The sequence below is a fragment of the Vipera ursinii genome, assembly GCF_947247035.1.
Source record: "Vipera ursinii genome assembly, chromosome: 2".
NCBI classification, from domain to species: domain Eukaryota; kingdom Metazoa; phylum Chordata; class Lepidosauria; order Squamata; family Viperidae; genus Vipera; species Vipera ursinii.
In genome coordinates this window covers 79948594-79976103 of record NC_139513.1, presented here as the reverse complement: position 1 = coordinate 79976103, position 27510 = coordinate 79948594, and the positions used below count along the sequence as shown (strand labels likewise).

The 27510-nt window shown below is 36.8% G+C and overlaps 1 long non-coding RNA gene across 1 annotated transcript; it reads right to left on the bottom strand.

Annotated features, from left to right (window-relative positions):
- Positions 1 to 2921: 2921 nt before the first annotated feature.
- Positions 2922 to 12518, bottom strand: LOC310635430. The gene is made up of 3 exons (XR_014491415.1): positions 12428 to 12518; positions 7316 to 7488; positions 2922 to 3055 (listed from the first exon to the last, which is right to left on the bottom strand). It is a non-coding gene; the product is annotated as an uncharacterized lncRNA (long non-coding RNA).
- Positions 12519 to 27510: the final 14992 nt, after the last annotated feature.

Genomic DNA, 27510 nt, shown 5'->3' with positions numbered 1-27510 from the left:
TAGTGCCATTTATGAGTAGATTAATGGATTTTGATAAAATTCTACAAAAAGGTCTTAACCCATTGAGAACTTTTCTGAATATCTATTGGATAATCCAATATATCTTGAGGTACATTATTCAGAGATCCACCTCTTCCTCCCTTAATTTAAACTTTTCTGTTACAAAAAATATTCTTGTATACAAAGATAACAATGCAGGTATGCTTTTCTAGAACAATGTGGGGAGGGAGCATGGATTTATTTTAATCATTCTTATTTCAGCTCCTGTGGGGATTGAACCAATCAGTTTATTCACTAAGAATTAAGTAAATATTTAGATTTGAAGTCCAGTTGTTGACGTTCCAGCTTAGTTTTTCAACAGAGAGTCTTTGAATCTTTATTTTAGTTATTTTCAGCTACAATCTCTTTGCTAATTGTTATCAGTTTACTAAATGAAATGAATATTGTCTTTATTCCCTATTCTAAATTAGAATATTGAAAAATTTTATAAATTACATATGTGTAAAAATTGCTTAGGGAATAGTTTTATTATTAATAATTTAACAATTGCCTTAAGTGCCCCATATTGCTTATAGGCACAAAATTGCTTCAAGCGTCTGCTGTGTTTCAAAGTGCTTGATAGATTTTCTTCTGGAGTTTTTAAAATTACATGTTTCTTATATGTAAAACTATCTAAGACAATTAAATATCTTTCATTTAAGAGATATAGATAAAATGCAATCATGTATACTCTTAATATACTAGTGGGTATGGATGCCATTGATACAAAAAAATTAATAGGATGAGATTTGCATTGTCTGTATATTAGTATTCCTAGAAAGTAAATTAATTAAGGGTATAACTCTCTATATATCATGGTTCAGCATTAAATTCAGGAACCGCAGTTCTCAAGGCAAAGCATGGCATTACCTGGACAAGAAAAAAATAAATAAGAAACCAGATCTGAGCCTCCACAGCTCCCTTCACATAAAGGCAGGGATATAATATAAAATAAGTGCGCTAGTCATTCTTTGTTTTCCAGAGTTCTGGCTGCTAAGAATGGCATCATGTTAGCTACAGGGGAAAAGTACTTTTTTATTTACATAAAATGCTATAGAGCAAAAAGGAGGAGGGAAGGCAATCAGATGAACATCAATTATACAGTGGTACCTTTGTACGTAACATATTTTGCTGTGAAAATTTTGTCCAGGCACTTATTGTTTGTCTGGTACTGAACACACAAGCTAGAACTTGTCAGCTGCCTTATGACTCCCTACATTATTACATGGGAAAATTTTGTTTGGTACTCAGCGTTTTTGGTACTCATTGTGCCTCCCATAACCAATTAACGATGAGTACTGAGGTACCACTGTATTCAGCAAATCAGAGCAATCTTAACAATGAGATCACTACTAAAAAAAACTGAACTCATTTTTAATTGGAATCTGGCATTTATTTTGCCAAAGTTATTCTCCATTGTTCCAGCAACTGTTCAATTCTTTGAAGGAAGAATTTCCTGCTTCTAATAGCCCTTCGGGCCCTACTTGTTAGTTTCTATGGTTCCTCTAGAATTCTGGAGACCTTTTCTTGATATGAGATTTGCCTTCTACCTGAGCATTTCATATTGTAATTTTGAATCACCTTTAAGGATTCTGGGGACCCTTTTTTGCATTTTTTTTTTGTTTATTTGGTTTAAGAAGAGATTGGACAACTATTTGTCTGAAATGTTACATAGGGTTTCCTGCTTGAGCAGAGGGTTGGATTTTGGACTAGAAATTTCCAAAGTCTCTTCTAACACTGTTATTCTGTTAAATATAGGGATGTATTTCTTCTAATGGGATCCTTGATTTATGCTTTTTATACCGATTTATATAGTGTCTTTACAAATTTGTCATTTTGCCTCATCTACAACATGTGAGTCTCTGTATTGACTTGTAGGCAACTGCTATTTCTTTTTCAGATGTGGATCCAATGATTATGACCAAGGAGGCAGGGTTGCATTTTACAACCAGTTTGGGCGGTTCTGGGTTGTTGTTGTTTTCCAATATACGTATGTCTCAATAGAGTTACTTTTACGGAGGAATTCCAAAAAAAAAATCTCATTGTAAGACATATTTTTTCTGCTCAAATTTGATGATGTACTCTTTAGAGAATAGAACAAAAGGGGGTTGGAGATACAGGAAGCCTTCAGTGCTTGAATTAGTCACCTTTGCTTAAGTCATTGAAGCACCCATGGATTACAATGCTAATGGCATATGGCTAAATAGAAGATGCTTGGATTAGATTCAACAATGACAGTTTAACCTTTTGATAGTTATCAGCTTTCTGAAGAATTTGGCATGTTAACATTTTATAAAAGTATTGATTTTTTTTAAAAAAAAAATATCTTGCATATTCCAAAACAGAAAGAAATATTTTCCCTCTTTTATAATATAAGAATCCGAGAACCAAGATAATCAAGGTAAGTAAATTGAAGTGATTTCTTTTTTCAAAGTGCACAATTTCAGGGCCAAATTGGTCTAGTGGTTTTAAGGCACCAAGCTAGAAAGTGGGAGACCGTGAGTTCTAGCCCCACCTTGAAAGCCAGCTGGGTGATCTTGGGCCAGTTACTCCCTCTTAGCCTAACTCACTGCATAAGGTTGCTGTTGCAGAGAGAATAGGAGGAAGAAGGCTTGTTGGAGATATTCACTGCCTTGAGTTGTTTGTAAAAATAATAAAGGCAAGATACAAATAAATAAAATAATTCCGCAGAGATGAAGAAGATGCTTGATGGCCAGTAACTCAAACAAATGCAAAGGGAAGTTGCATTCATGGGGAATAAAATTACTTGTGTTACCTACATGGGTATTTCCTGAATCAAAGGAATATTAATTGCTAAATACCATGGTTGTTGCTTCCTAGAAGCATGGATTGGTCACTGCAAATGTTTGTTTTGTCCATTGAATCTGCAGGTACTTTCTGTTTTTTCTCCTGCTATTAGATTCCCATGTAAAAGCTTGATAGTAGGGATCGATCCAGATAAAGCATTTAGACAATGTTTCTGGTTCCATTCTTCTAAAGCATGAAGTATCCATACCTGTTCAAAGAATATGACCAGTTTAATTCCTTCCCCTAAAGTCTTTTGAGCATGGATGTACCTGTATGGGCATTTTAAAGATTTGTACAGCTCTCATATACTGTATGTTAAAATTGAAGGTGTGTTCAAACTGGCTGAAAATGTAAGAAGCTACATGGTGTGACACAGCATTCTAAATGAAAGTGGGAGATCACGAGGCCCATCTTCTTGTTGACCCGGAATTAGGGGACAGTATCGAAAGCACGTAAAAATGCAAGTAGAAAAATAGGGACCACTCCGGTGGGAAGGTAACAGTGTTCTGTGCGCCTTTGGCGTCTAGTCATGCCGGCCACATGACCACAGAGACGTCCTCGGACAAGCGCTGGCTCTTCGGCTTTGAAACGGAGATGAGCACCGGCCCCTAGAGTTGGAAACGACTAGCACGCATGTGCGGGGGAAACTTTACCTTTACCTTTTTATTGTGAATGTGCAAATGGACCTACTGTCTTTGGGCTCTTGCAAAGTCCCAGATGCAGGGTCATGAAAGGCCAGCAAGGAAAATACTCAATGTCCTAACCCACCCAAGAACATACAATATCTTTAGGGAAACATCCAAAAGGGAACATGTTTGTTACTTCTGCTCTCTTATCTACAGTATGCCAGACTTACTGGGTGAAATCTTTATCTTATGCATGTCAGCTTTGCTGGACGGCTTGCTTATGTAACCAGAAAGAATAAATACAAGGATTTCTTGTGTTTCAGGGCTGCTCTCATTTATAGGAGCCCCTCTTTTTGTTCAGCTGAATAAAAACGTAAAGCTTGAAGGCAACTTCTGTTTTCCTGTATTTTTTTTATCAGCAAAACCTCAGAACCTGCATATCATATCCATAAAGCCAACTAGTCATTTTCTCTCTCACACCCCTATGAAGCAGGAAACAGGAAACCACTTTTGAAATATATTGTGAAGATCAGTACAGGCAGGGATCAGTACAGGCAGTTGCCAGAAGTCAAAAAGGACTTGAAGGTACTTCCTCCCCAAAAAATCAATTCAGTTATAGATGGTTAGAACTTCACATTACATTGTCCCAGTTTCCTAGTTGGATAACTCTGCAGCCATGTCTACAATGAATATGAATATATGCAAATCTCAAATGAGCTTTTGTGCAAATATGCATGGCACTTTGAAATTATATTCTGCAAATATCTAACCCTTTAAAATGTAGAGGCTGGATTGTTTGCTGAAAGTCTACATATGAGAAAGGTCTGGAAATGTGTTTAATTAAACATACAAACAAAGAACTGGCAGGAATTTTGCAATACTCAACCAGCTTTATTCATAATCAGATTCCCTGAATAGTTTATACAGAGATTTTTAGTAAAGCATGAGAAGTTGAAAGAGAAAGAAAGGACATCTGGAAGTAGCTTATTTGGACTAGCAATTGTGCTCATTACATATATTCTGTCTTGACCTTCAAAACACATCAGGACCATAGAGATGGATGCATACACTAGACATTAAGAAGAATCATTTGGAAATTAAGCTGTCCCTCTCCAAATTCAGGTGAAATGTAATTTTTAGCAGCTTTTAGCTACTTGCAAGAAACATTACTTCCAAGTAAGCATGATCTAGTTTTCATCTCTGCCCAATCTCTAAATCCAACATAGAATATCCAGGAAGGTTTCAACTCAGTCAAGGTGGTAGAGAAATGTATTTTTTCTGTTTGCTTCAAAGTTCTTTCACCTCCAATATTTACTAAATTTATTTATGCAATATCCCTCCCTTTCTATTCTACCAAGGATTTCAAAGTGGCTTACAAAATGTAAAAGGAGATGTAATGGTTCATTGAATGGTACTGCTGAAAGAGATATGACAGCCAAGCAATGTGAGAAAAGATGCTCTCTGTGCCAGGTAGACAGATCCCTGACAATAAGGTCACCAATTAAAGATTCTATAGATCTGGCTTCTGGTTTTACGCAGTAGTGCAGCAGCTGAGGGATCACAGGGCTTCACACCCTATGACTGATTTCTGCCTGCTAAATGGGCCTGAGGTTGTCCCATAGAGGCAACAAAGAAGGAAGGAAGTCCCACTGATTATGGAGAGATGGTGGTCAATCTGATCAGTTTGGGAAAATCCCTCCAGAAACCGGCAGGGGAAAGCCCAAGCTACAAGTAGCCAAAGCCCAAAAGCACTACTTTAAACTGATGGTAAACAATGTGTTTGGAACTGGATAAGAATCTACTTTAAAATTGATTCCCTGGGAGGAAAAAAGAAAAAAAAAACCTCCAAAAGCAAAAAAAAGCAAACTCTTTGGAGAGCCACCAAAAAAGCAACTGAAAGTGAGAAGGAGGGGGATATTGGCCCCACCCTCCTACAGATGAATTAAACTATTCAGGGGGAACAGAAATATATTGAAATGAAAGGATTATAAACTTAACTTGTATAAGTTTGAAATTGGTGGAATCTGTTAAGATTTTCTTTTTAAATCATGAAAATAGAAGTAAAAATTGTATTACTGAAAAATAAAAAAATGAACTAGTGCTGACATCTAGTGGTGGATGAAAATATACAATAGCAGTTGCTTTATTATAGGGATTGGCAAAGGTCAGGAAGAGATAACTGCTTCTTGGTGACCTTCAATGTCTTAATAACAGAGAACAGCTGTGACAAAAAACATGTTGGGCTATCTACAAAGTGAGAACTATAAAATCTAAAAAAAATGACCTTTCTGGATTACAAATAGTAACTCAACTGTGATTCTAAAGCTGTCTTCTTTAGCTATCATGAAAAACCAGAGATCTACAGAAAGAATGTACCGAGAAAATACAAATACTTTCCAGAAAGAGATCTATGCTGTGTTGCAACTAATTCAAACAACAATGATCTCAAACCATGAGGAAATCAAAAATAACTTTGAAAATATAAATGAACACATCTCCAATTTAACTTTGCAGCACAAAATTTCTCAGAAAATAAAAATAGAGAGTGAGCAGAAAAAAACAGACAACTGAGGAGAGAGACTTTAAGATGGACTTTAACAACAGAAGAAAGTGTGACTTAACCCAGAAGGAAAAAAAAAACTTACAGGAAATACTGGATGTGAAAAAGATAACCTACACTTTAAGATCACAAAATAAGTTTGAGGACAAGAAAAAAGATTTGACAAAATGGATTTTGTCAGAAGAACTACGAGAACTTGAGAGACAAAAAATGATAAATAAAATCAAGAAAGAAAGAAAGGAAAAGATTCTCAATGAATACAAAGGGGCGACAACATTTTCAAGATTATGGGAAGATTTTTTGATTCAGCGAAGCATAATGATCAGGAAAGATGTTTGACAAAAAAAGGCTGAAGCAAGAATTAAGAAACTAGATGATGGAATTTACCAGAGAGAATATTTAAAAATTAAACATTTGTTTGAATATGATTAAAGTAATAGAAAGAATTTGGATATAAATGAAGATTAGTTTAAGAGGGATGAACCCCTCAAGTAACATAGTATTTTTTCTTTATTTGTGTGTATGTGTGTGTGTCTGTGTGCATGCACGCATGTGTGTGCATGTGTGTGTATGTGTTGTTGTTGTTCAATATGACAAATATAAAAATATTGGGATGGTTTATATAAAAGAAATGTTTTCTCTGTTTTTCTTTTTTCTTTTTTTTTTTAAGATATGAGAAATATTAAAAATGTTGGGATGGCTTGTATGAGCAAAAAGACTCAAATACTTAACTGTAACTAATTTTGAAAAAAAACTTAACCAGTAAGAATGCTTTGAATATTGTGGGGAAAACAAAATTAAATAAGAACTTTGTAAACAGGATCTATGACGAAGCAACCAACTTGATCAATGAGAAAATAAATTTTATTTTGATGTGGTTATTATTTTCAGAAACATGAGCAAAATGTTTATATTTAATTGTCATTTATTCAAATAATAATAACTGCATTAATTTAAGGTTGGCAAAAGAGAACATTATTGGAAGAAGAGAAAATCAAGCAAAGCCATAATAGGTACTATAGAATTATAGAAATTAATTGTCATTTAAATACTAATCCAGACAACACGCTGTTTACCAAATATTAAGATGATTATGTTAAAAATCAATAAAACATTTTTTTAAAAAAAGTAAAGATTCTATAGACTTCTTCCTGCTGATCCAGCCTGACTGCCTGATAATGGGAAAGATAATCTCTCTTCCCACCTTGTTCTCAAGGTGCTGAATACAAAGTCAAGCATAGTTTACAAAAATAGATGATTTTTTTTAAAAAAACGACCTTACCTCATGGCATTTGGAAATCTACTAGAACATATTGGTGGGGATGAGATGAAGAATAATATTGAATGTGATGATAGACAAGATTGCCTTTTCACCCTTTCAGTCACATTATAATTGGTTGCTACAATCACAGAATTTTTCCCATAAGTTCTTGCTGGTCATCTTTAGAACTTTTTCTTAAGAAAGAAAGAAAAAGTGAATTCACCTGATTGGCTTAAGAGCAAGATTTTTAATATGAAAAACTATGAGTAAATTAACCAAGTAGTTTCATATTCTCAAATTCTGTTAAATTTGACATTCCTTAATTGTAAATTAGTTTATCTGAAAGTTTCATTGTACTCCAGCACAACGTGAAAAAACAATGCTAGGGGCACCTTAGATTTTAAAAGTGATTAGTATATATATGTTCTCCACATAAATCCTTTTTTAAAAGAAGGGTTAAGGTTATAGCTCTTTATTTATGCTGAAGTATGGGAAGGTAGCACCTAGTTTTACTTAATGTTTAAGACACAGAGATGGTTAGCATGATATCTAAGAAGAAAATTTCTAAGAAGAAATTTCCTGACAATGACAACAATTAATCAGTGGAATGGGTTGCTTACAGCATTTGTGGGTATACCATCACTAGAGGTTTTTAAGAAGAGATTGAATAGCTATTTGTCTCCTGCCTGAGCAGGGTGATGGACTAGATGAACTCCAAGGTCCCTTCCTATTCTGTTATTCTCATAGCACAAACAATATATACTGTATTGGACCACTTTCTGAGCTGGAAATCCAACAGTAGAGTGGGTTGAACAGTCTTTGTATAGTTTCAACACCCACTATGATAACATATAGTATGCTTATGGATATGGAGTGCCTTGCATTAGCAAGCATATAGCTTCAATATTATGCACTGGTGGGGAGGGGGGAGAAGGAACACTTCTCTCAATTATATTGATGTCATTCAGCTTCCACTTGAAATTGATTGCTATCCACCCTTCCACAAGCCACTGAAAAATTATATTATACCAGCATGAAAATTGCTATTGTCATTGCTTGTTCCTATCTCACCTCGCACCATGGAAACGGAAGTTGAAGCTGCTATTAAAACATGTAAAAAAGAGGGTAATACTATTTTAACATTGATACTGATAAGGAGGACTTAAGTTGACTGACTGGTGGACTGGGGATAAAATAAAGACAATGTCATGGGAACAAGGAGACAAAAATATGTTGCCAGGGCATGTGTGAGCTATGGGTAGGTGGAAGTGGGGGAAAAAACCCTGAGATAAGGGACCAAAAGGATGAGTTAGTAGCCATATATCAATTGTTGCTAAACTGTGAGGGGGGGGAGAACAAAATAATTCCTGCTTAATTTCTCCACCTACCCAGTTTTAAAAGACCTTTCATTTATTAACAGTCAACCTCATAGTGAAGAAGCTCAGCATGGGATTTTTTTAAAAAAAAAATCGACTTGGCTGATATCTCTGATTATACAAGTGTTTGTTTCATGAGGTGATGGTATTTGTTCCAGTGAAAAAAACAGGAATAAAAGTCAATGACTCATTCTGGGATTTGTATAAAGAACCTGGTTTTCTTTCAGCCTGACTTGCTTGTTGGTCATATACAGGCTTATGAATTATTTATTTTTTCTTTACTGTCTTCCTTAACAAGGTAGCCAATCTAACATGGCTTCTCTTGAGAAACAGGATGGAAGGTGATTTTCTCTAATGTTCTTAAATTTTGAAACTTCATGTAGGTTTGCCTAAAGTAAATCGATATTTCGTTTGGTTCCTTCATTTCAAGGAAAATCAGCATGTAGTATTCATTTCAATAGAGGAAAACATACATAGCTCAGGTTGAACTACTGGGCTTTGGTGCTCTCTGAACTTGGACACTGAATACCCAGCTAACTAACATCATAATTGCAAGGGAGAGGGGTTATTGCTGATTGTTTATATGTAACTAGTCAACCAATAATGTAGATCCCAGACTCCCAAAAGACCTTTTTGATTCCTATATCCCAAAAGACCTTTTTTGATTCCTATATTAAAAGTTACAAAATTCTCCCTTCCTGTCTCTAGTGATAACACTTCTGCCTCCCCCCCCCCATTTGCAAAGTCACATTCCTGCATTCCATTCCTGCTCTGGTGATAAACTTCTGCCTGCTCCATTTATCCTGTCTTTAGAAATAAACCTTTGTCTCCTGTATTTGTCCTTGCTTTACAACTCTTGTCTTCTCTGTTAGCATTTTTAAATGATAAGCTATGCTTTATTGTTTCCTGTGATGACCTTTGCTCTCTTCATTAGCAGATGTGTACAATGAGTTATGTTTTCCCTTTGACCTCACATATGTTAATTCCTCATGTGTACTTTCCCCCTCCCAAATGAAACAGCCTAATAAAAGAAGGGTGTCCGGAGCTGTTCGGGGGGCAAAACATCTACCCCGGGCACTCCGTGCTCCCTCACCTTGAGCAAACTTGTATTGGTGCCTCAGTTTGTCTTAGGACTCTGTCTCTAAAATCATCGCAGTTCCCAAGTGTGACCGTCGGAACGTCCGGCACACTGGGTCGGTGGCAAAGGGCAAGATCCTTCCATATTCAAGGTGTTCACCCTTGCGAGGGTCCCTCTAAATTCTCACCCCTGTCACGGGGCTCTAAGAGTTGAGGCCAGAACCCTGACCGGTCGCTCAGCCCAACAACATAACTCATTGGGTCATTGTTTCACAGATATTTTCTTACCTAACCAGTGAAACAGAATGACCATCTATGGGCAAAAAAAGTAGTAGAAGTGAGAGGAACTTCCAATTCCCTGCTTGTTTCTACACTTGGTGTAATGTATGGGGGGGGGCTGACATACATTTACAATAACTCCAGGAGGCGCTGTGCTGGACAGCTCCGGCAAGGAGCTGCGTCTGGCGGGAAAACCAAGTAAGCCTATTGGCTGCCAGCCAGGCGGGAAACCACAGTTTAAATCTATTGGCTAAGTGCCCACCTGGACAGTTATAAGAGGGCCCAGGTAGTCCTATTTTCCCCAGCCTTGTTCCAGCCTGTCATCCAATAAAGATTCCATTTAACCATCGCCTGTGCGTCTCATTGACCTGCGACTCTGACCTAACACTTTCCTTGTAGGAAGCTGGCAGGGAAAGCATCAGAAATTTCCCTCCCTCCCTCCCTCCCTCCCTCCCTCCCTCCCTCCCTCCCTCACTCACTCACTCACTCCCTTCCTTCCTTCCTTCCTTCCTTCCTTCCTTCCTTCCTTCTTTCCTTCCTTCTTTCCTTCCTTCCTTCTTTCCTTCCTTCTTTCCTTCCTTCCTTCCTTCCTGATATGTGGATATGTGCCAGAGATGCTGTGCAAGTCAGGGAGAATGTATGGATTAGGGAGAGAACCTGTGTGTGAGAGAGAGAGGTGCTGTGTGAGTTGAATTTGTCAGGCAGATGAGCGACACTGGTCAAGAAGGGTTCATAGAGGTCATAGCCATATGTAAGAGGTGCTGCACAGGTTAAATAGGGCATTCAGGGGTAATGCATGTCAGGAAGTGTGCATAGAGGCACATTGCCACATGGGTCAGTGACGGTGCATGGGATTAGTACAAGTCAGAGAGGGTCTGGGGTATGTGCAAGAGGGTTTGTTTGAGTTGGGGAAGGATGTGTGGGATGGCACAGGTGAGGAAGACAAAGAGGGGATGGTGCAGGATTGGAGAGCATGTGGTGGGGTGGCAAGGGCTAGGAAGAGTCTGCAAGAATTCTTGCTTCCATATCCCTCCCTTCTTCCTTTCTGTCTCTATCCTTCCTTTTCCAGCAGCCAAGTGATTTTTGATTAATTTGCCATCATTTCCTGTACTGATGAGGATAAGAATAGTAGAAGTTGGCTTATTCCGCTCTTGTGAATATTATTCCTTTAAAGTGGTCATTGATTCTTTCATATGTTTTCTCTAGTTGTTTCTTATTTATTATGATAATGTATCATCTACATAGCAGATCCATATTCTTGGCTGTATGGCTGTTGCAGGATCATCTTTGCTACGAATTCTGAAAGTAGTGATCTCATGGGTATACATCTGATTTATTGATATATTTGTCCATCAAATTTCAAAGTAAGTAGTGAGGCAAAGATTGATGAGTTCCATCAGTATTTCAATCTTTGTGTATTCTGTTAGCTTCGTTGTGTTGTGTAGTCATGCTGCAATGGATTATTTTCTAGTTCTGGATCTATGAGCATGACAAATGTTGTGACATCAAACAAGACCATGATTTCATCCACTTCTATTCTTTGTTCTTTGATTTTCTGCAGGCACTGTAGCAGTGGATTAATAGAGTATTTGCTCTTATCTATGAGATGTCCAACCTTTCATGGGTTTTTAGTTATATTACAGTATATGTAGGGGTCCCATATATAAATACAAAATGTCATACTGGGATTATGTATTTTTGGATATCCATAGAAATGTAAGAGGACAGGTCCAACACTTTTTTTGTCTGACATTTTTTTAAAAAAATGTCCTTTATTGATAAGATTGTTGAGAGGTGTTTTTTTTAATTTGGTTGTCCAGTTTTGAAACTGGGATAATATTGATATTCAGAAGTTTATTTATTTACTTTATATGTTACTAATCTCACACAATTCCTTGGGTCCCCAATCTCACTTGGCTATTCTGTTCTATTCTATTCTATTCTATTCTATTCTATTCTATTCTATTCTATTCTATTCTATTCTATTCTATTCTATTCTATTCTATTCTATTCTCCAAAATGACTCTGGACTTTCTGTAAATATTGCATTCTGTCCCTGATAATAGTGGTTTGCCCTTGATTGCTGTGAAAATAATAAAACTCTTGTCTCCCTTTAGAATTTTCAGGGCTGTTTCTTTCTTCTACTTAGAGGGTAGTTCTTTTCTGTATCTTTTTGGTCTGTGGAAATCTGTATGTAACTATCTTTTTTTGGAGGGGGAAGGGTTTGTCTCAATGGTCTGTCCTGTTCTTCTGAATGCTGTTTCCAAGGCCGCAGAGAATTCTAACTGATTTGCAATCTCTATATTGCTGTTGAGTTGTTTCTGAAGAATCCTATATATTGAAGTAGATAGCTGGCAGCTGGAGACATTTACCACCCCCTCATATTCACCAACATCTTTACCTCTAGAGTTTAACTGGAGCAGTTTGGTTTGCAGTTTGGCTTTCTTTTTTTCAGCTTGTCTTCTAGACATGATGTTGTTGGTGGTGGTTGGTGTTAAAGAAATTTGATTGTGCAGAGGTCTCCTTGTGCTACCAAAGAGTTGCACAGACAAGGAAGGGTACTGAGAGTAGTAAAAATCACACACAGGAATACACTGAGTTATAAAAACAAAAAGTAGTTTACTTTGAGGTGGTGTAAAGACAAAAATGCACAGTCAAAAAATAAACAGTCCAAGTCATAAACAATAGCAACAGTCCAAACTACAAAGTCTTCTTACCGGTCCAGAGGTCAATACACAGTTCAGGTTACAACAGTAGTAAACCAACAGCAGAGCAAAAACAGTAACAGTAGAGATCAGTGAATTCAGAGAGAGAGAGAAGCTACGTTCCTAGCTTCCTCTTATGGCCATGAGAACACTTACACACCCATTGGCCAATTAACTTCTTAAAGACATAGCATTATGGTTAATATATTTTCAACCCAACATTGTAGGCTAACACCATATGCCTAACAGTTGGCATCTTTATGTTTTGTAAGACATGGTTTGTTCAATTTGTTTCTTGAAGATAGCAGGGGTGGGTGCTGAAATTTATAAACTGTGAGGATCTGTATTTTAAAATGTTGAAATGGCAGAACATTCACATTCATACAGGCTTATACTTCACTGTGAAAAGAGAAAATAAAATGTACAAGTTTGAGAATGATTCTGAAGAGATTTTTGGAATATGCAAAAGAGGAGAGTTTAATCTGTCTTTTTTCAGATTTTCATACGCACTTGAAAAAAAAAAACCTGGTCACTCTAAAGCTCTAATGTTCAGCTTATGATCCCATGTGAATCCCATGTTAATATTCCTAAATAATAATAATAATAATAATAATAATAATAATAATAATAATAATAATAATAATAATAATAAAAACACCAATACCACATCTCCCTTTTGAGGACCCTATAGTCCTTATTCAGAGTACAGTTGAGTTGACTGGATGGATGTTCTTCCTGATGTCTATGTGGCATTACCAGTAGATTTTTTTTTCTTTGCACTTGAGGAGAGAAACTTCTACCTCTACCTAGCATTGAACTCTCAACCTTCCAAGTGGGGAGCAAGCGTCTTCACCATTAGGTCACCAAGCTGCTCTATTCCTGAATAATTCAAAATATCCCTAATATTCCTAATACCTTCTGGGGTGTATATAGCCCTGTTCTTTACCATTTTATGAAAATAGGTAAGCAACAGCACAGTCTGAGGCCACTCTTGGCAGCTATGTTTTCTGTTGTCACAGAAGTCATCCTTCTTCAAGGTGACTGTATACAAAATTTTAAAAATACTAGACTCCGTAAAGCTTTGCTTCAAGTGACATTTTAACATTGCTTCACAAAGTAGTACATCTCCCACACTTTTAGTAGCAAAGCAAAGCTGTCACGTTGCTTTTCTTTGCATTACTCTTTTAAAAATAATGTTATTGAACATTACAAATAAAAAGATAAACACTAACCAAAAAAATCCCCTAAAACAAGGGAAAGAAAAAAAATAGGAAGTGCAGAAAAGAAAAAAAAGTTACCAAAAAAAAAGAAAAGAAAGAAAATAGTAAAGAAAAAGAAAATAAATATATAAAAATATTTCCCTCTTTATCACAACAATTTTAGTAATTTATTACCTTCTCTTAAAATATACATGAAAAATCCCATCTCTTATCTATAAATAAATCCTGAACATTTTGTCACTCAGTCCTGGTCAGCAAAAATACAATAAGGGTTACCAAAGATTTATTTTAACCTTGATTAAAGGTTTAAAGTTTCTAGTCCTTTTTCTTTTTAATAATCTTGATCTTTAATTTCCTCACATAATATCCCAGACCTGATTTATTTTTACTTTTTTTATATGTCCCTCCTCACAAAATTCTTCAAAACCTTAACAAATCCTTTTCTATAAATCTCATATGTGAAATTTATCCAGATGACTCTTTTAACATTTTTTGTATATCCCTTTTAATTATTAAGACATCAACCAGTTTCATTTATGTATCCTGTATAGCATCCTTTTCAATACCATTCATGTAGACTCTCATTTTTAAACCAAAATGGACAAGAGACTTATGGTATGAAGTCAAGAAAGACAGACTTTGTAGTGAAATTGTGTTCAGGTAGTCCATGAGTTCAGGTAGTCCATGAGGGACGCGATGGGTCGGACACGACTTCGCAACTAACAACAACAAGTCCATGAGTTACAAACGTAATGGAGCCTGCCCCTTATGGTTAGACACTGAGTGGGCTATTAAGTGAACCACATCATTTAATGACCTCCCCATCCTTGCTCTCTCCAATGCATTCGATAATCAAATGTGTGAGTTGTTAAATGGAGCATGGGGTGCCTTGTGGCTGGGGGACAACTGGAGGAGACCAAGTGCAGGCCCAAGCCTCTCATGGCCTGCCTTTGCTCTGCTTCCTGCTCTTTTAGGTCCCCTCAGTAGCTTGGGCTTCCTCCCCACCCTCCCCACCCCCTTTCACATTTCTACACTTATCTTTCGAAGAGTCCAAAGATCAGGAGTTCGGGGTAAGGATGCAGGGCAGGCCACTGTGCAGTCTCCCATAATGATTTTTTCCACAAATTATCAGAATTCAAAATTTGAGGAGTGTTCAGCAACTTTTGGTTATCAGTCTCAGGGGAGCACGTAAGACTGATCTTTCTTTATCATGTGGATGTCACACAACATATTGGTACAATGATAACAACTGCTACAGAAGCCAAAAGCTATAAGGCAAATATACAGTACAACTAACAAATTAAGGCAAAATGAGCTTGCCTTAATAGTTGTAATAGGCAAAGACATAATTTTCATGCCATAAGGAATAAGGCTTGGGTAGACTTCTAATCTCTTGAATTTTTTCATGAGTTTTTCCATGAAATGATACATACACGCTACTTGTACAATATTTTCAGCAATAAAAAGCATACCTTTATTGAATATGAAATACTCAATTTTACATTGAACTTTTCTTTGTTGAAGGTATGAATTTTGTCTTGGGTGAAGGATCTGCAGAAAGATTGTATGGTAAATGAAAGCTGAAATTACTAATCAAGCTTTTGATAATTCAAGTTACCTTTGTCACTATGAGTAGCTAGCTACCATAATAGCTGTCTGTGTTTTAAATGCTGTCTTTTTAATCGTAATGGTATCTTGATGTCTTTCTGTTTTCCTCTTTTTCTCAATTTTTATTCCAAAATTTAGCTCCTGTTTCATTCAACTAGTGGAATAGGAAGCCTGATGTACAAATCCTCCAATAGAAGCTGATTTGTAGTTTCTCATTTTCTGGGTCAATAAGGATCAAAGTCAATGGTAATTATATCTGACATTTTGTGCTATGATGTCCCCAGCCGAGAAGCCTCTGCACAAAAGGGATGAGAGGATTTTGGATAGCAATGTGGCTATTTAGCAAAAGGGTTGTCTGCGGAGAGATTTATTGCAAATCAAAACAGATTCAGACAGATCAGACTGAATGGCATCTGCACAGAATGGAAACGATTATTTTACAGGTCTGAATTAAAATGTATTGCTTCCAGCACTGTTAATAACTTTCCAAAGTATAATTTTTAATTCTACTTGCTGCTGGGTTGCTTCTAACTAATCTCTCTTTAAAATTTCTCTTGAGGTTTATTTCTTTTCATTTTTTTTTACTTTACCTGTTTGTAATAACAAAGCAAATTATTGCTGGACATTTTGCTTTCTGTTGTACATCGCTCCTGGCTGAGATCTTCTCTTGGGATTTAACGGAAGCTTATAAAGCTAGAGAGGCCACAGATTGCTGGAAATGTGGTAATACAATGAAAAACAAGACAACAAAGCACTCATACACATCCCTTGAAAAATTAGTAATTAAATGGCAAAAAACACCATACTCCATGTGAATTTTGTGCAAAAAAAACTCCATTGAAAAAGCATTTCTCTTTCAGCAAACTGAATAAAAATTGTATTTCTGTCTGTGTGTATTATTTTTGTCCTTTTCACGAGTTATGTTTTTAAAAGACTATAGAAAAATAATCATATGCTTCTAACAAAATGGTTTGGTCAATTCATCTATTGGCAAATTAATACTCAATTCAGTTGATGTTTATTCAGAAGCAAATCATATTATGTTCAATGATATTTATTCCCTAATTAGTATTTTAGGAGCATCACTTTCAGTTCTAAATTTTGAAGTTCATCATTTATGTGGGGAAATTGTATCTTCTATAAAGAGAAGAAGATAGCCTCTTTCAGGAAGACTGCATAGTAATTATAGAAATGTTTGTCGAATTTTCTTGACAAACATACGAAGAGGTTCTCTTGGACCATCTGAGAATTTGCAAGGTAGATTTAAGACCAATTTTACCAGAAAATAGCACTGAAAAGTAATTCCACCTATTGGTATAGCCATTAATGAGTTGATAAAAATAACTGGTCTATAACTTATGAAGTGTTTCTGGCTAATATGCTCAGTTCTCTGAGTCTGGTCCATTTTCCTGATTTATTATTTTTTTTAATGTCACATTACCTACAGCAGGGGTAACAAACTGCCAGCCTGCAGGCCAGTTGCATCATACAGAGGCCGCACCCACCCCAGCTCTGGCAATGCAAAAAAAGTCACGATACGTTGTGACATGTCACATGACACAGTGAGTTTGACACCCGTGATCTACAGATTTATATGAAATAAAAGACAAATACCAAAGCTGTCATGACCAGCTGGCTTCAGTATCTCATTTTTGCAGTCTGGGATACTGATTGCATGCAACTATGGGAAAAGACACACAGATCTATACAATTCTGTGCACTCCTCTATTATGTGCACCAAACCAGTGGTGGGATTCACCAGTGGTGGATGTCACTTCCAGAAGTCCATTCTAGGCCTCGGAGGCCCAGGACTGCATCCATGCAGAGAACCAGATGTTCAGGTATTTGAATCCCACCACTGCTCCAAACTCTTTGGAGAGCCACCAAAAAGGTCTGATGGTGCATCAGATGCTTAGGGGACAAAACCCAGGGAAATGGCTTTGCTTATTCTGAAGTCTATTTGCATAGACAGATATATTGGATAATAAGGCTACATACAATCTTTAAAAAAAACATTCAGACCTTGTGCAAGCTGACCACAGCATCTTTATCTCATGAGCTTTCTCTTTAAAGTAGCTACATCTTTAGTCTCACCAGGAAGCCTGAGAGAAGCGAGCTGAGCAGAAAGAAGTAAATTGCCTGTTGAAAGATTTTTTTTTACATCTGAAAGATTTCTGAAGTGTATGCAATCATACACTTAAATCATACAAATCAATGATTTGGATGAGGGAATAGATGGGGAACTCATCAAATTCGCAGATGACACCAAGCTGGCAGGAATAGCCAACACTCCAGAAGATAGGCCTAAAATAGAGAAGGATCTTGACAGACTTGGACATTGGGCGCTATCCAACAAAATGAAATTCAGTGGTGAAAAAAGTAGGATTCTAAATTTAGGCAAGGAAAACCAAATGCACAGGTATTGTGTAGATGGTACCTTGCTCAATAGTAGTAACTGTGAGAGGGATATTGGAGTCCTAGTGGACAATCACGTAAATATGAGCCAGCAGTGTGCCGCAGATGCCAAAAAAGCCAACACATTGCTAGGCTGCATTAACAAAGGGATAGAATCAAGATCATGTGAAGTGTTAATACCACTTTACAATGCCTTGGTAAGGCCACACTTGGAATACTGCATCCAGTTTTTGGTCACCACAATGTAAAAAAAATGTTGAGACTCTAGAGAAGAACAACAGAGATGATTAGGGGACTGGAGGCTAAAACATATAAGGAACGGTTGCTGGAATTGGGTATGTGTAGTTTAACGAAGAGAAGGGTGAGGGGTGACATGATAGCAGTGTTCCAATATCTCAGGGGCTGCCACAAAGAAGAGGGAGCCAAGCTATTCTCCAAAGCACCTGAAAGCAGGACAAGAAGCAGTGGATGAAAATTAACCAAAGAGAGAAGCAACCTAGAAGTAAGGAGACATTTCCTGACAGTTAGAACAATTAATCAGTGGAACAACCTGCCTTCAGAAGCTGTGAATGCTCCAACACTGGAAGTTTTTAAGAAGAGACTGGACAGCCATTTGTCTGAAATAGTATAGGGTTTCCTGCCTGAGCAGGGGGATGGACTAGATGACCTCCATGGTCATTTCTAACATTATCATCATCATCATCATCATCATCATCATCATCATCATCATCGTCGTCGTTGTTGTTGTTGTTGTTGTTGTTGTTGTTGTTACTGTATAGTATTTAGATACAGTCTACAGTCCTAAAGGCTTTTTTAAAAATCTTGGTTCAGTCCAAGTTAACTGGTGTATAAAAATTTAATAGTTTTCTCACTCTGATACTAAGAGACTTTAAAACTTGTACCTCATTGACAGGTCATGAAAGAATCCTGTAATATAGGATAGGTTATGAACAGGTTGCTGACTGATGCCCAATATTTAAGTTTCAAAGTTTTGCTCATGTTTTAATATTTTGTATATATCCATGTATTTCTCACAATCAGGTATTGCTATATGCATAGAATCCAATAAGCGTTTTTCATAGAAAAGGCAGTTATACTTGAATATTTTCCATACTATTTTTTCAACCCTATAAAAAAGACTCTGAATACTTTAATTCTGTTTGAAATGGACTGATGATGTAATCTTTTTCATAGTGTTTGATCAGTAGCTCAGCCTGAAGACTATACAAAATGGGGAGTTCTAAAAAGTCATGTTTCAGGAGGTGCAAAGTAATTGGTACTTACAAAGTTTCGTGAGTTTGCAAATGATCTGAGAGCATGTCCCCTTAATAGGTCACGCAGACTTTTTGTAGGCGGAAAAGGAGAAGGCAGAAGGTGCCTTTTCAAAACTGGCTTTCAAAACTGATTTTCAAGAACTGTGGGAGTAGTCAGAAAGCTAATGCTGCTTCATCTGTACAACTTGTAACATGGTGGATGTTGTCTACCATTGTGTTTGTGATCCCACCTGCAAAAAAAGGTCACATGCAGTGATTTAACTAGTAATTTTTGGATCTGTAAGTACTTTACTAAATATCTTATTTCATCTGCAGGGATTGCTGGCACAGTAAATCTGGTTCCTCCTGCATATTCTCACTGCTTAGGGCATATTACATTGTTTATGAAAAGGGATTATTTTCAAAAGGTGTTGGATGTATTGAAGTGTGCTTTATTTATATATTTATTTAACATGTTTTTGACTTCCTTACCCAAAAGAAATAAAGGTGATACATCACTAAAGCAGTGCAAAATTTAGAATAGACACAGAGCAAAAGCACACACAAAAAATCAGTGATTTTTAATGATGATGATGATGATGATATTTATCAACAGTAATTGTCAGCAACAATTATGCATATTAACAGCATTTACAAACTGAAGTCATTCAGTTTGTAAGTCATTCCAGTGTAGTGGCAACATGGAAGACCATTGCATTTTGAGGAATTTGTGACTTTATTATTTCTCCTTCATATTAAGGAATTTCAAGAAGTTTAGGGTTCATTCTGAGCTATGTTTAACCTGCCTGTTTTTTGTTCTTGCATGATGAATATAGAAAGAGGGGGGGATCTTCCCACAGCTGTAGATTCTTCAGGTTATCATGACTCATCTGTAAAATTCCCAGAGTTATGCACCCTCCAGTCAAGGTCAGGTGCTGTAGGCTTGTTACCACTGTGTCTATATATTATGTATGTATGCATATATTTACTAGCTTTTCATCCTGCCAGTATTATTTTACATGTAACTCAAGGCAGCAAATGATACATACGGTAATACTCCTTCACCAACAATCCTGTGGGTTGGGCTGAGAGAGTGTATCTGGCCCAAAATCACCCAGGTGGCTTTTATGCTTAAGCCAGGACTAATTTCTAGGTATCCTGGTTTCTAGGCCAATACCTTAACCACTACATCAAAATCCTGGAACAGTCCATTCAGCTTTTTAATACACAGGCTTGAGCACTCAGTACTGTGCATCCTGGCCTTTCATAAAGCAAGAGCATCTTGTTTGGTATGGCATACTTTTATATTTCTGTTTACTTCTGTCTGCTAACATTATTAATAAGGCTTAAAATGTCCTTACCTACTGAGAGAGATTGGAAGTAAGGCTATTGCAAGGTATTATCTTTAATTAACTATTAGAAGGTAGCGGTTTATTCTTGCAAGATATGTGCGTTTTATACATAAGCATGACCAATTTTGATAATTCTGCTCAAATTGTTCAGAAATCATCTATAGGATGCCCAAAATCATACAAGATTTTGCAACCTCAAGGTACATCAGTTATTACTTGTATGTGTAAAGGGTTACCTCCTTGACAGTGCTATTATGTAGCAACTCAAGATGAAGACCAGTCAGAAATTTCAATTGATTCAAAATGCAGCAGTGCATGCAGTTCTGAGTGCCCCTTTGTTCATCTGTGCTATACCGCTGCTCCACAAACTGAACAGGCTTCCTGTTTCTTTCCAGGAGCAATCAAGAGGCTGGTTATCACTTCTAAAACCATGTTTTACATGAGTCCAGGTTATTTGATTGACCTCCTTTTCCTGAGACATCTACCATCCCATCCTACAATGGACTTGTTCCAGTTTCCCTCTATTAAAAGTTGACATCTGGTGAATCTTAGGAAGCTATTGAAGGTGTCCATAGCTGGACCTTCCTTATGAAATAGCCTTTGAGGTATGGGAAGACCCTATTCTTCTTGCCTTCTAGAAAACTATTAAAGCTTTTTGGAAGCCTTTTCCTTAGATTTTGGGCCAAGATGGAACCTGAGCCCAATATTTGTGTTCTTAGAGGAGAGCATTATGGCACCCAAGAGTTTTAACAGTGTATTTTGTTATTTGCATACCTTGTTTGTGGCTTTTATGTAATATAGGTCTATGAAGGAGTATATAAGTCTAAGTGCAATGGCTATATGCAGTCATATAAATTGGAGAGAGGGAGGGAGGGAGGGAAGGAGGGAGGGAAGAAGGAAGGATCATGTCTCTTTGAAACCATAATCCCAAGAATCTAAGGGTGTGGCTACTGATCTGGAAATTCCTGAAAATTGCCCTTTTAGTCTGGTATTCTGAGGAATTGTTGGATCCCAACACCTCTGATGGAAAAAAAAAGATAATTGATGGGCATCATGTTTACAGAGGCACATTTGCTTCATTTGTGAACATTCTGCATGAGATGTATTAAAAATCTAGACATCTACAGAGAAATTCCCGAAATAAAGAAAGGTGGTGTTCCTTTAGATACTTTCCATTACCACTAGATTTTCAAGCATCCAAGCATAAAACAGCCTGCAACCATCATGAATTAACATGCTTTTCCTTATCCAAACATTCTGGTTTCCATCAAAAGTCTTTTTCTCATTCCGTTGAAGCTCTAATTAGCTTCTGCATGATTTAGAGAACACCAGAAAAAACATAGAATTCTGCACAAGTTAGTTGAAATATTTTTAATAGTTTTATCCACAAATTTTGGTTTGAATATTGTTTAAACTGAATTTATGATGATTGTCCTGACAGTCACGTAGGATTATAATAGTCTATCTTCAGTTTATGTCCACAATTCCTCTGACTCTATACTTGTTTATGTATATAACTAAGCATTTCAAGAAACTGGTTGGGATGAAGAATAATATTATATTACGGTTGCCTGGCAACTACAGATAAATTGCCAATCATCTGCAATCTAGTTGTACCCCTAAGATGGCAAAACAAATAAGATTCATAAGAGCATGATGAAGGAGGCAAGAAAGCTAGCATCTGCCAGAACCATGTAATTTATATATAAAGAATTTCATAACTGCTCTTGAGAACTTACATGTTATAAATCTATTAAGTGAGAGATAAAGTTCTGAAACATCCTAGCTATTGTAGAGAAGGCCCTATATTTCATGGGTAGATAGGCTTCCAAATGTTTGGGACAAACAATTATCATTTCCAATCAGCATGGCCAACTACAATGGATTGCAGACCAAAACATTTGAAAGACAACATGTTGTCTTCCACTGAATATTTCAGTTATAGGTTTGCTTATTAAAACAATAGATTGGAAGGAGGTTCTCAATTGTGTAGAAAATGAACTGCTCGCTGAAGATACAGGGTGGGTAATTATCTTGACTCATGCAATTGTGTCCAAGTCTCAATGCTGCTAACATCAAATGTTATTGCTTGACATGAGATGAAGAAGTAGCTATTTCATATGTTAAACTTGTGTATTGCTTTAAGACATGTATTGTTTTAGTTTAAGGTTAGGAGGGGGGAATGAGTAGGATTGCACTTTCAAGGCCATTTGTCTCTCTAAAGAAGATAAGGTTTGGGGTTCTTCTAAGGGAAGGGAAACTGATTCTTTAAATTAATTGGAGAATATGATTAATGACAAAATTAGAAAGGTGGAGAATTGTGTTTTAATATATTGTGCAAGGGGCAGAGATTTCAGATTCCAGCTTCCTTCGAGCAAGCATTTGCCGGTGTATTAGGCTAATAAAGGACTTTTAAGGTAAACAAGCCCATAGGTCGGAAACTTGACACTCTAGGTGAGAAGGGAGAAGGCTCATTTTATAAACCTCTTCACCATTCAGAGTTGCAACTCACTCAGGCTCACACCCTTTCAGTCCCTACAGAGTTCCCCAAAACCTCCCTGCTATCTAACTCTTAATCAAATAACTTCAAATGTTTGGAGATCAGAGACAAGAAAAGGGCAAAGGCAAAGACTAAGATCCAGCAAAAATGGCAAGGGTATATCAAACCTACTAAATTTCTACTGTTCTTGATTTTCTGATCCACCCAACACATTTGTAGATAGATACAACAAAGCATCTTTTATTGATGGAAACAACTACCCTGAGCTCCCCACCAGAAGAATTTCAAGGCTCACAAAGTTGTAGATTATATACAGTACCCTCTGGAGATGATATACAGAATTACAAAGTAGAATTATAACATGACCATTATTGGAGGAATGAAGTATCTGATAACAACATGGGATAATCTTAATATGGAATGATCTGGCACCTGTACATTCTGCTCTTTTAAAGAAACTCCAATCATTTCTACTAATACTAGTACCTACTCTCATGAACAATGCCTTTATTATATACCATATACTGACTCCCTTCATGTCATAGAAAAGACAACCACCAGGATTTTATTATCTGTGTCCTCCTCTTCCATGGTCCTCAGTTTGTTTATTCTGTCAGCTCTGCAATTCAGTATCATTTATGTAAGGAGAATATTATTTGTCCCCTCACAGGATTTACCATCTATTCCAATTTATAGTGTTATGCAATTAACTTTCATTAAATTAATGGGGATAAAACTTGCACTAATTATTGCAAAAAATATACACAAACTCAGTCATATTGTTTTGCACCCAGGGAATGACAAATGAGGTCACTGAGATACTTTTAACTCCCAGTGAGGCTGTTCAATCTCAATCCTTGTTTAGCACTTCAGTTAATCTGTTTGCTTTAAAAACACATCAAAGCTACATCTGAGGTAAAGCACATCAAACAAGTGGTAGTCTCTGAAACCCATTGGTAGAGATGGGAAATAACAGACAGCAGGGAAATAATTTGTTTGAATGTACAGAACCAGGAATGTTATGATGATCATTTACTTAATGGATTTATGTGAACTGGGACTGGATGACAATGTTTTAAAAAAAGTTTTGTTCATTTAAAGAAACAAGGTGGGAGGGGCGTTGTTAAATATAAAAGGAAGAATTCAAACTAGGTTTATTAAATACACTTTGCAATAATTACGTTGTTCTTAACCTTTAATGAACTTTTGTTGATAAGATGGAGTGATGAGGTTTTAAAGATTTGTTTAAGGAGAATGGGGTGGGATATGACATTTTAAGAGATGTTAAAGTTAACTATATTTGCTGGGACAAAGTGCAGGGGAGGTTTTTTTTTCCTTTCCCTTTTTTAATTTTATCTTTTTTGTATTTTTTTTTATATTTTGTAATCTGCATTAGATTTATCTCCATAATGTAATTTTTAATAAACTGGGCAATGCCTGTCAAATGGTTACCTGAGCAAACCTCCAAAACTTTTAACGTCCTGAGCAATCCAGGAGCATACTGTTTATTTGTGCACATTCATATGCATTCATATACAAGCACACTTACATCTTATGTGTAATGTGATTGCTTTCACCGTTGCTTTTCTCCAGGTCCATGGTCCAATGAATAGGAGTAAGAACATCAACCCTAAATATTGGCCCTGGAAGCCATTATTAGCAACTGAATGTGACAACTCTGTTGTTTTTAATATGGCATAACAAGGTCTTCTAGTGCTTTATTTCATGCTCCTCCCATCTCTCCAAACATTATTGATATACAGTAACTTAACCAGTGAGAAGTATCCGGCCCTTTTATTTTCAGCTGAAGGTCATTAGAAAGGTGGATTGACACAATTGCTGTCTTTCATTTGTCTTCTAGAAGTGAGTATAGCACTTAAAGAAGCAGAAAAAAAAACCTGCTTAAAAATATCCATGCAGGGGATTCTGATAGTCTCTTCCAATTCTTCCTTTTGCAATGAAATCTGAATACATGCTGTAATCCAGAATTTACTAAAACAGGTTAAAAACTGACTAGTTTAACCCAGCTAATTTTGCTTTTGTTTGGAATCCTTTGAGAGAGAGACTCTTGCCTTTCTTTGATCTTTCTTAATAGACTCATTTTTATATCTTCACATTTGACTTCCATGGGTTTAAAAGAAAATTTCTCATTGAAACCTTTCCAGCCGGCATCATTGCACAACTGCAAAGCTATCCTTTGCATTTTTAAAATTGTTAAGTGTTTTATTGCTGTCTCTGGGCTAAAGGTTCCAAAGAACCTTACTTTCTGTTCTCACCAGAATTGGATTGAATAAAGATGCGCTGGGCAAAAAGGTTTAGAAATCTGGACACATTAGAAGTGTTGGGACTTCAGCCTGACAGTAGTCTTATTTGGGGAAATCTCGAAAAAAGGAATCTGCCTCTGCGGTTGCAATGATCTTTCTCCTATCTCAACATTCAGTATTGCTGATTGAGGGGAACATATTTCGAATAAGCACGAACAGGCTTACAACCCAATCCAAAACTTTACATTTAAATTATATGTTTTTTAGATTGAGTGGGAAACTCTCTCCCACTTTTCTTTTTAATGAATAGAATTGTGTTAACCAAGTACTGTAAACATTTTATAGATATTAGTCATATGATATTTCAGATCTGTTAGCTGTTTCCCATATTGTCCTGCTTATGCTTTGTGTTTCAAATCGGTATAATCTATTTTTATATTCTCTCATTTTGAATATACAAATACAACTATAATTAAACTGAGTTCATGTATAATGGTTTGTATATCAAGTTTTTTCCAAGTCTGCACAGAACAGAGATTGTTTTAAACCCTAGTTTAAATCTCTGCTTTCCTGGTTAGTGCTTTGCAATGTAATTCTATTCTATGGTAAAGTAAGACTTGTTGAATTAAATGTGTTCCCCCCCACACACTGGATATATGTATATAAGCCTTATTATGTGGTTAGCAAAGGAAATATTGATAGATATAAATGACAGAAATATAAAAAAATATAAACATATGCATGTAGATACTGTATATTTTCTTAAGATTAGGAGCAATTTATCAAGTGGGGAAGGGGGTCAGGTGAGATGTGCATTATGACATCATGACACAGACTCTACCTCTGTGTGCTTGTGTGTGGCTTTGTAATATCAGTACAAAAGGGCAGATTTGCATTGCAATGTCATGACCCACGGTTTGTCTTGTCGACATTCTGGTTAGGAAGTGAAGCTGAAGTGTCCTCATCCTCTTTGTGTTTATGATGACCTTGTATCCAAATGTCAAGAGAGCCTCACCCACATTTAGGAATGGGTTCATATTTCATCTAGTATATTTTGCTATTACAACTTATCAGTAGTAAGATTTCCTAATAAATGGAAGAAAAAACAGAGTTTTGAAAAAACAAAACAAAAACCTAGGTGTATTTAAACAAGGGAGAACTACCTGAAGACTGGAAAAGAGCTGATGTAGTTCCCATCTTCAAAAAAAGGGGGAAAAATGGATCCAGGAAACTACAGACCGATCAGCCTGACCTCAATACCTGGGAGGATTCTGGAAAAGATAATCAAGCAACGAATCTGCGAACACCTAGAGGCAAACAAAGGCATTACCAAAAGCCAACATGGGTTTGTCAAAAACAGATCATGCCAGACAAATCTTATTGCATTCTTTGACCAAGTGACAAAATTAGAGGACCAGAATTAGTGGAATACTGTGGATATAATTTACTTGGACTTCGGTAAGGCATTTGATAAAGTAGACCACAAACTACAATTTGATAAGTTATAAAAATGTGGGTTAGACAGCATCACCACCAGATGGATTCATAGGTGGTTGACTGGCCGTACTCAGCATGTAGTCCTCAATGGAACTGCATCTAAATGGAGGGAAGTTTGCAGTGGGGTGCCCCAGGGCTCTATTGTGGGCCCAGTGCTCTTCAACATCTTCAACAATGATTTGGATGAGGGGATAAATGGGAAACTCATCAAATTTGCAGATGACACCAAGCTGGCAGGAATAGCCAACACTCCAGAAGATAGGCTTAAGATACAGCAGGATCTTGACAGACTTGAACATTGGGCTCAGGCTCAATCTAATAAAATGAAATTCAGTGGTGAAAAAAGTAACGTTCTACAGAGAAGGGCAACAAAGATGATTAGCGGACTGGAGGCTAAAACATATAAGGAACGGTTGCTGGAATTCGGTATGTCTAGTTTAATGAAAAGGGACACGGTGGCTCAGTGGGTTAGGATGCTGAGCTTGTCGATCAGAAGGTCGGCAGTTTGGCGGGTCGAATCCCGAGTGCCGCATAAAAGAGTGAGCGCCTGTTACTCGTCCCAGCTTCTGCCAACCTAGCAGTTCGAAAGCATGTAAAAATGCAAGTAGAAAAATAGGGACCACTCTGGTGGGAAGGTAACAGCGTTCTGTGTGCCTTTGGCGTCTAGTCA